The 9,937-nt window shown below is 55.1% G+C and overlaps 1 non-coding gene and 1 pseudogene across 1 annotated transcript; both read right to left on the bottom strand.

Annotated features, from left to right (window-relative positions):
• Positions 1–952: 952 nt before the first annotated feature.
• LOC139968374 (5.8S ribosomal RNA) lies at positions 953–1,112 on the bottom strand. The gene has a single exon (XR_011793378.1). It is a non-coding gene; the product is annotated as a 5.8S ribosomal RNA (ribosomal RNA).
• A 605-nt stretch (positions 1,113–1,717) lies between these two features.
• LOC139968377 (small subunit ribosomal RNA) lies at positions 1,718–3,591 on the bottom strand (annotated as a pseudogene).
• Positions 3,592–9,937: the final 6,346 nt, after the last annotated feature.

Raw genomic sequence — 9,937 nt, 5'->3', positions numbered from 1 at the left:
TCCGAACCCGCACACGCTGCCGCGCCGACCGCGCCTGAATCAACCGGACGCCCCATGTAGCATGCGGCACTCATCCGTTTACTTCTTGGCAGTTTCACGCAATGTTGAACCCTCTCTTCAAAGTTCTTTTCAACGTTCCCTCACGGTACTTGTTGACTATCGGTCTCGTGCATAGTATTGAGCCTTGGATGGAGTTCACCACCCCTCTTTGGGCTGCATTCTAAAACAACCCGACTCTTGGAAAGCTTTCCCTCCGGCCTTCGAGTCCGCCCTACGGGCCTTACACCCGCTGCGGGTAAGCTGCAGCCCCGATCACAGTGGACTGCGGCCGGACTCTGTCGACCGGAGTTCAGTTTCCTTACGCCACAGGTCCCTCGCACCGCAAACGGGCGCGGGGATTCGGCGATGGGCTCTTCCTGCTTCGCTCGCCGCTACTGAAGGAATCCTTGTTAGTTTCTTTTCTCTCCGCTTAGTGATATGCTTAAATCCAGCGGGTAATCTCATCCGATCTGAGGTCTGGAATCGTGAAAGACACGTGGAACGTGATCGGAGTCATAGCGGCGACCCGGGGTCTCTCCTTCCCCGGCGCTCCCCGAAGAATCGGGTCGCCGGCGGGAAAGGGTGGCCTACCATGCGCCTGCGAGAACGCAGACGGGAGGACGAGAGACCCCGCGATTGGGTCGACCGGCTCTGCCCGGCAGAGGCTCCTCGACCGTTCCGGGGGGTCGGACGCTGGACCGCACCACGGGCGCATACGTCTACACCCCGATGGCACGTCGCACGACCGACGAACCCCCGGTTACCGATCGAGCCTGCTCGCCGAGTTTCACCGGCGCCGACATCACAGAACTCCATCTGACACTGACCCGACGCAGCCGGCCGTCGAAGGGACGGCTGCGGCCGGGCGCTCCTCCGGCGCGCGAACACGCCGACTCTGTGAGTGATTGTCTTCAGACGCTCAGACGGACGTGGCTCGAGGAGCAGAGCATCCCCGAGCCGCCATTTGCGTTCGAATAAGTCGATGATCAGTGAGTTCTGCAATTCACATGAATTCTCGCATCTAACTGCGTTCTTCATCGACGCACGAGCCGAGTGATCCACCACCAAGAATTGTCATTTGCCACTGGAAGACTCCCGCGTTCGCAAACTCTCCTCAGAGCCGAGGGAAGAAGTGGAACGGAAGGAGAAAGGACACGGGGACTCTGTGCCTTCTTTGCTTGTGACTGGAAAGAAATATCCTCCGTCGAGCCGAGGGGGCAAGCGGGCTCCCTCCTTCCCCCCACCGCCGCGAGGGCGGGTCGCGCGAGTCAGACTCGCCGACTGGGGGGAAATCGGGCGACACCGGTGCCCCTTCTCTGCCCTGCGGAGAATGCCTCGAGGAGCGCCGCGCCGCGGACGGCGACGGCGTCTCCACCCTTGCGGGACTTCTCCCTCGAAGCTACCGGGAGTGCGAGACTCCGTGAGACAGACGACGAGAGAAGAACCGGGTACTCCCCGGGCTGGTCTGTGTGTGACACGCCCGTCTCCTTTTTGTCGGAGAGAGCGAAGGCGAAGCGCGGGGTCTGACCTCGACCGTGGAACGGGGAAGGAGGCGGTGAAAACCCCGCTCGAGTCCCCCCGGCTTTTCCAATTTGCTCTCTCCGCGTGTCTCTCTGTGACGGCTTTTCCGACATTCCCCCTTTGTTCCCTCTCCGATCACGGAGGGGAAGGGTTCTGTTAATGATCCTTCCGCAGGTTCACCTACGGAAACCTTGTTACGACTTTTACTTCCTCTAAATGATCAAGTTTGACCGTCTTCTCGTCACGCCTCGACAACCGGCCGAAGCCGGGGGTGCCAGACGGTCGATCCGATGGCCTCACTAAGTCATTCGATCGGTAGTAGCGACGGGCGGTGTGTACAAAGGGCAGGGACGTAATCAATGCGAGCTGATGACTCGCGTTTACTTGGAATTCCTCGTTCAAGGGACACAATTACAAGTCCCTGTCCCCAGCACGGAGAAGTCTCAGCGGATTACCCGGACCTTTCGGCCGAGGGCAAATGTACCCGCTGCTTGCGCCAGTGTAGCGCGCGTGCGGCCCCGGACATCTAAGGGCATCACAGACCTGTTATTGCTCCATCTCGTATGGCTGAAAGCCATTTGTCCCTCTAAGAAGTTCGCGGCTCACCACGACGGGTGGCCGGACTATTTAGCAAGCAAGAGTCTCGTTCGTTATCGGAATTAACCAGACAAATCACTCCACCAACTAAGAACGGCCATGCACCACCATCCACAAAATCAAGAAAGAGCTCTCAATCTGTCAATCCTCACTGTGTCCGGGCCGGGTAGGTTTCCCCGTGTTGAGTCAAATTAAGCCGCAGGCTCCACTCCTGGTGGTGCCCTTCCGTCAATTCCTTTAAGTTTCAGCTTTGCAACCATACTTCCCCCGGAACCCAAAGACTTTGGTTTTCCGGAGAGTTGCCCGCCGCGTCATGGGAGGAACGCCGGCGAATTACGAGTCGGTATCGTTTATGGTCGGAACTAGGGCGGTATCTGATCGCCTTCGATCCTCCGACTTTCGTTCTTGATCAATGAAGACATTCTTGGCAAATGCTTTCGCTGTCGGGCGTCTTGCGACGATCCAAGAATTTCACCTCTCACGCCGCAATACGAATGCCCCCGGCAGTCCCTCTTGATCATTACCTCAGGATCTCAAGACCAACGAAATAGAACCGAGGTCCTCTTCCACTATTCCATGCTGAGCTGTTCGGGCACTTTGGCCTGCTTTGAACACTTCAATTTTCTCAAAGTAAACGTTCCAGTCTCGCACGGCACTCAGTTAAGAGCACCGCACGACCAACCGAATCACTGGCCGGGAAAAATCTCCCACGACTCCCGTTTGACGGGGAGAAGGGGAACGGGCAGTGCACACAACGAGTGAGATTTATAGAGATCAGAAATCCGACTACGAGCTTTTTAACTGCAGCAAATTTATATACGCTGCTGGAGCTGGAATTACCCGCGGGCTGCTGGCACCAGACTTGCCCTCCAGTAGATCCTCGTTAAAGGATTTAAAGTGTACTCATTCCGATCACAGGGCCTCCGAAGAGGCCTGTATCGTTATTTTTTGTCACTACCCTCCCCGTGTCAGGAGTGGGTAATTTGCGTGCCTGCTGCCTTCCTTGGATGTGGTAGCCGTTTCTCAGGGCTCCCTCTCCGGAATCGAACCCTGATTCTCCGTTACCCGTCACAACCATGATAAGCGCATAACTTACCATCGAAAGTTGATAGAGCAGACTTTTGAAGGGAGCGTCGCCGGTGCAAGACCGTGCGATCGGCATGATTATCTAGAGTTCACCAGCGGAGACCGGACCCCGAAAGGACCGGGCTGGCCTTGTTCCTAATAAGAGCACGCTTCCCCCGAAGGGTCGGCGCTTTGTTGCATGTATTAGCTCTAGAATTACCACAGTTATCCATGGTATAAGACTTTCTCCAATAAACCATAACTGATCTAATGAGCCATCTGCAGTTTCTCTTGTATGTTCAGGATTGTACTTAGACGTGCATGGCTTAATCTTTGAGACATATGACTACTGGCAGGATCAACCAGGTAACGGTCGACAGAACCGGGCTGGGCCCGTTCGCCGTCCGGGAGTCGCTCTCGCACTCCCCTCTCTCTCTCTCTGAATTCTCAATTGTCGATGCCGTGCTATTACGGTACAGTGATCGAAGAACCGCCCCGAAGGGATTCTCGAGGTGTGTATCTCTACCCGAGTCGACTGGGTCGTCTCGAGAGGAGTCGCAGTGGTCCCGCCTCGGAGACGGGACCGGTTCGAAGCGACGCGGGAGGGCGACGGCTCGTCCACTGGAACAGGGGAGAGCAATCGCACGCCTCGAGCGTGCATTCGTTGCTTGGATGAAAAAGCCCGTACCGAGCGCCGAGTGCAACACATGGTCGCAGCAACGGCAGCATGCCCGAACGGGTCCCGTGGAGAAAGCTCGATATCTGACGACACCGAGGTCCTGCTCTTTCTCCACCGGGGGTTCTGCGGATGAAAAGGCTCAATATCTGAACGTCGATATATACGTGTGCACGGAGGGGACACCTCTGCTCACGGGGCGAGTGGGTGAAAACCCCCGCTCTGAGCGCCGAGTTGCAACACATGGTCGCGATGAAACGACGGCTGACCCTACCGAAAGGGCCCGCTGGAGTCCAACCATGACACGTATACACACACGACAGACATTAAAAGCCTTCTCGAGTCTTGGATCGACTCTGCTACCCCCCCTCATATATAGAATCCGATTCACTCTGCCCGCTCGTTCTGACCATTGGATCACACACTTAAGCCAATACCCGCTACACTTAAGAGATCTCGAAATCTCGAACGAGACCCAGATTCTCTGCGGGTGAGTCGGGCGGCCTGCCGTCGCCGTCGGCTTGCCGTTTGCCTTTCGCCTGGTCGCATGGCACTCGTGCCATCGACCACGCAACGCGAGAGGCCTTCTCCCTTCTCCTTTCTCTCTCATCTCTACTCTCTCTCTTCTCCACCGGGGTTCTGCGGATGAAAAAGCTCAATATCTGGGATTGTATATATACATATGCACGAAAGAACCTTCTACTCACGGGGCGAGTGGGTGAAAACCCCCGCACCGAGCGCCGAGTTGCAACACATGGTCGCGATGAAACGACGGCTGACCCTACCGAGAAGGCCAGCAAGGGTCTGACGTGCAAAAACATATTTACGCACCACAGGCAAGGAGCCTTTTCGAGTCTCGGGTGGACTCCCGTCCGCGAAAGCTTCATATCTGAACGTCGATATATACGTGTGCACGGAGGGACACCTCTGCTCACGGGGCGAGTGGGTGAAAACCCCCGCTCTGAGCGCCGAGTTGCAACACATGGTCGCGATGAAACGACGGCTGACCCTACCGAAAGGGCCCGCTGGAGTCCAACCATGACACGCATACACACACGACAGACATTAAAAGCCTTCTCGAGTCTTGGATCGACTCTTACTACCCCCCTCATATATAGAATCCGATTCACTCTGCCCGCTCGTTCTGACCATTGGATCACACACTTAAGCCAATACCCGCTACACTAAAGAGATCTCAAAATCTCGGACGAGAGCCACACCTTGCGGATGCATCGGGCGGCCTGCCGTCGAGGTCGGCCGTCGCCCCGTCTCACAGACTCGTGCAACACGACGAGTCCCAGCCTACGCCTGTGTGCATCACCGTCGGCCTAAATCTCGGCCCTCGCCCGGTCGCATGACACTCGTGCCATCGACCGCACCATCGACCTTCTCACCCGGGAGCAACCCGTGTTTTCAGAGGAGTGCCGGGGTTGCTCCCGTGCCGGGTATGTCTTGTCCGGCGGCGCCCCGTCTCACAGACTCGTGCAACGACAACGGGTCCCATGCCTACGCATGTGTGCATCACCGTCGGCTAATTACTCGGCCCTCGCCCGGTCGCATGACACTCGTGCCGTCGATCACACCATCGACCTTCTCACATGGGAGCGACCCGTATTTTCAGAGGAGTGTCGGGGTTGCTCCCGTGCCGGATATATCTTGACGAAATCAAGGAGATATATGAGGAAACTTCTACAATTTGAAGATCGACCGGCGAGACAAGACACTCCCCTTAATATAATCCGATTCACTCTGCCCACTCATTCTGACCATTGGGTCACACACTTAAGCCAATACCCGTTACACTAAAGTTGACCATGTTTTTTTTTTTTTGATATTATTATTATTATTTTTTTTTGTCAACGTCCTCTGTAACGAAGTCAAAACTCTATGCATGTGTTCGCGTGTCGTTCTGCCGTCTCCGCCGGGCACATCCCAGCCAGCGCCCGATACATTTAAGTTGACAACGGTCACAACTCTATGCATGTGCTCGTGGGTCGTTCTGCCGTCAACGTCGGGAACACACAGGCCAGTACCCGCTACATTAAAATTGACAATGGTCACAACTCTATGCATGTGCTCGTGGGTCTTTCTACCGTCAACGTCGGGCGCACACAGGCCAGTACCCGATACATGCAAGTTGACAGTGGTCACAAACTCTATGCATGTGTTCGCGTGTCGTTCTGCCGTCTCCGCCGGGCACATCCCAGCCAGCGCCCGATACATTAAAGTTGACAACGGTCACAACTCTATGCATGTGCTCGTGGGTCGTTCTACCGTCAACGTCGGGCGCACACAGGCCAGTACCCGATACATGCAAGTTGACAATGGTCACAAACTCTATGCATGTGTTCGCGTGTCGTTCTGCCGTCTCCGCCGGGCACATCCCAGCCAGCGCCCGATACATTCAAGTTGACAACGGTCAAAACTCTATGCATGTGTTCGCGTGTCGTTCTGCCGTCTCCGCCGGGCACATCCCAGCCAGCGCCCGATACATTTAAGTTGACAACGGTCACAACTCTATGCATGTGCTCGTGGGTCGTTCTGCCGTCAACGTCGGGAACACACAGGCCAGTACCCGCTACATTAAAATTGACAATGGTCACAACTCTATGCATGTGCTCGTGGGTCTTTCTACCGTCAACGTCGGGCGCACACAGGCCAGTACCCGATACATGCAAGTTGACAGTGGTCACAAACTCTATGCATGTGTTCGCGTGTCGTTCTGCCGTCTCCGCCGGGCACATCCCAGCCAGCGCCCGATACATTAAAGTTGACAACGGTCACAACTCTATGCATGTGCTCGTGGGTCGTTCTACCGTCAACGTCGGGCGCACACAGGCCAGTACCCGATACATGCAAGTTGACAATGGTCACAAACTCTATGCATGTGTTCGCGTGTCGTTCTGCCGTCTCCGCCGGGCACATCCCAGCCAGCGCCCGATACATTCAAGTTGACAACGGTCAAAACTCTATGCATGTGTTCGCGTGTCGTTCTGCCGTCTCCGCCGGGCACATCCCAGCCAGCGCCCGATACATTCAAGTTGACAACGGTCACAACTCTATGCATGTGCTCGTGGGTCGTTCTACCGTCAACGTCGGGCGCACACAGGCCAGTACCCGATACATGCAAGTTGACAGTGGTCACAAACTCTATGCATGTGTTCGCGTGTCGTTCTGCCGTCTCCGCCGGGCACATCCCAGCCAGCGCCCGATACATTCAAGTCGACAACGGTCACAACTCTATGCATGTGTTCGCGTGTCGTTCTGCCGTCTCCGCCGGGCACATCCCAGCCAGCGCCCGATACATTCAAGTTGACAATGGTCACAACTCTATGCATGTGTTCGCGGGTCGTTCTACCGTCACCGTCGGGCACACTTGAGCCAGTACCCGCTTGACTTTTTTTTTTTTTTTTTTTTATGTCAACGTCTTCTTCAAGGAAGTCCAAAGTCTATGCATGTGTTCGTGGGTCGTTCTGCCGTCTCCGTCGGGCACACACAGGCCAGCGCCCGATACATTCAAGTTGACAGTGGTCAAAACTCTATGCATGTGTTCGCGTGTCGTTCTGCCGTCTCCGCCGCGCACATCCTAGCCAGCGCCCGATACATTCAAGTTGACGATGGTCACAACACTATGCATGTGTTCGCGTGTCGTTCTGCCGTCTCCGCCGGGCGCATCCCAGCCAGCGCCCGATACATTCAAGTTGACAACGGTCACAACTCTATGCATGTGCTCGTGGGTCGTTCTACCGTCAACGTCGGGCGCACACAGGCCAGTACCCGATTCATGCAAGTTGACAACGGTCACAAACTCTATGCATGTGTTCGCGTGTCGTTCTGCCGTCTCCGCCGGGCACATCCCAGCCAGCGCCCGATACATTCAAGTTGACAACGGTCACAAACTCTATGCATGTGTTCGCGTGTCGTTCTGCCGTCTCCGCCGGGCACATCCCAGCCAGCGCCCGATACATTCAAGTTGACAATGGTCACAACTCTATGCATGTGTTCGCGGGTCGTTCTACCGTCACCGTCGGGCACACTTGAGCCAGTACCCGCTTGACTTTTTTTTTTTTTTTTTCTTTTATGTCAACGTCTTCTTCAAGGAAGTCCAAATTCTATGCATGTGTTCGTGGGTCGTTCTGCCGTCTCCGTCGGGCACACACAGGCCAGCGCCCGATACATTCAAGTTGACAATGGTCACAACTCTATGCATGTGTTCGCGGGTCGTTCTTCCGTCAACGTCGGGCACACACAGGCCAGTACCCGATACACGCAAGTTGACAATGGTCACAAACTCTATGCATGTGTTCGCGTGTCGTTCTGCCGTCTCCGCCGCGCACATCCTAGCCAGCGCCCGATACATTAAAGTTGACAGTGGTCAAAACTCTATGCATGTGTTCGCGTGTCGTTCTGCCGTCTCCGCCGGGCACATCCCAGCCAGCGCCCGATACATTCAAGTTGACAACGGTCACAAACTCTATGCATGTGTTCGCGTGTCGTTCTGCCGTCTCCGCCATGCACATCCCAGCCAGCGCCCGATACATTCAAGTTGACAATGGTCACAACTCTATGCATGTGTTCGCGGGTCGTTCTACCGTCACCGTCGGGCACACTTGAGCCAGTACCCGCTTGACTTTTTTTTTTTTTTAATGTCAACGTCTTCTTCAAGAAAGTCCAAATTCTATGCATGTGTTCGTGGGTCGTTCTGCCGTCTCCGTCGGGCACACAATCAAGCCAGCGCCCGATACATTCAAGTTGACAATGGTCACAACCCTATGCATGTGTTCGCGGGTCGTTCTGCCGTCAACGTCGGGCACACACAGGCCAGTACCCGATTCATGCAAGTTGACAACGGTCACAAACTCTATGCATGTGTTCGCGTGTCGTTCTGCCGTCTCCGCCGGGCACATCCCAGCCAGCGCCCGATACATTCAAGTTGACAACGGTCACAAACTCTATGCATGTGTTCGCGTGTCGTTCTGCCGTCTCCGCCGGGCACATCCCAGCCAGCGCCCGATACATTCAAGTTGACAATGGTCACAACTCTATGCATGTGTTCGCGGGTCGTTCTACCGTCACCGTCGGGCACACTTGAGCCAGTACCCGCTTGACTTTTTTTTTTTTTTTTTTTTTTATGTCAACGTCTTCTTCAAGGAAGTCCAAATTCTATGCATGTGTTCGTGGGTCGTTCTGCCGTCTCCGTCGGGCACACACAGGCCAGCGCCCGATACATTCAAGTTGACAATGGTCACAACTCTATGCATGTGTTCGCGGGTCGTTCTTCCGTCAACGTCGGGCACACACAGGCCAGTACCCGATACACGCAAGTTGACAATGGTCACAAACTCTATGCATGTGTTCGCGTGTCGTTCTGCCGTCTCCGCCGCGCACATCCTAGCCAGCGCCCGATACATTAAAGTTGACAGTGGTCAAAACTCTATGCATGTGTTCGCGTGTCGTTCTGCCGTCTCCGCCGGGCACATCCCAGCCAGCGCCCGATACATTCAAGTTGACAACGGTCACAAACTCTATGCATGTGTTCGCGTGTCGTTCTGCCGTCTCCGCCATGCACATCCCAGCCAGCGCCCGATACATTCAAGTTGACAATGGTCACAACTCTATGCATGTGTTCGCGGGTCGTTCTACCGTCACCGTCGGGCACACTTGAGCCAGTACCCGCTTGACTTTTTTTTTTTTTTAATGTCAACGTCTTCTTCAAGAAAGTCCAAATTCTATGCATGTGTTCGTGGGTCGTTCTGCCGTCTCCGTCGGGCACACAATCAAGCCAGCGCCCGATACATTCAAGTTGACAATGGTCACAACCCTATGCATGTGTTCGCGGGTCGTTCTGCCGTCAACGTCGGGCACACACAGGCCAGTACCCGATACACGCAAGTTGACAATGGTCACAAACTCTATGCATGTGTTCGCGTGTCGTTCTACCGTCTCCTTCGTGCACACTCAAGCCAGTACCCGATACATTCAAATTGATAATGGTCACAACTCTATGCATGTGTTCGTGGGTCGTTCCACCGTCACCGT

The sequence above is a fragment of the Apostichopus japonicus genome, chromosome 5 (genome assembly GCF_037975245.1).
Source record: "Apostichopus japonicus isolate 1M-3 chromosome 5, ASM3797524v1, whole genome shotgun sequence".
In the NCBI taxonomy this organism is placed as follows: Eukaryota; Metazoa; Echinodermata; class Holothuroidea; order Aspidochirotida; family Stichopodidae; genus Apostichopus; species Apostichopus japonicus.
Note: the sequence above shows the minus strand (reverse complement) of the source record. Positions and strands in the feature narration are given on the sequence as shown.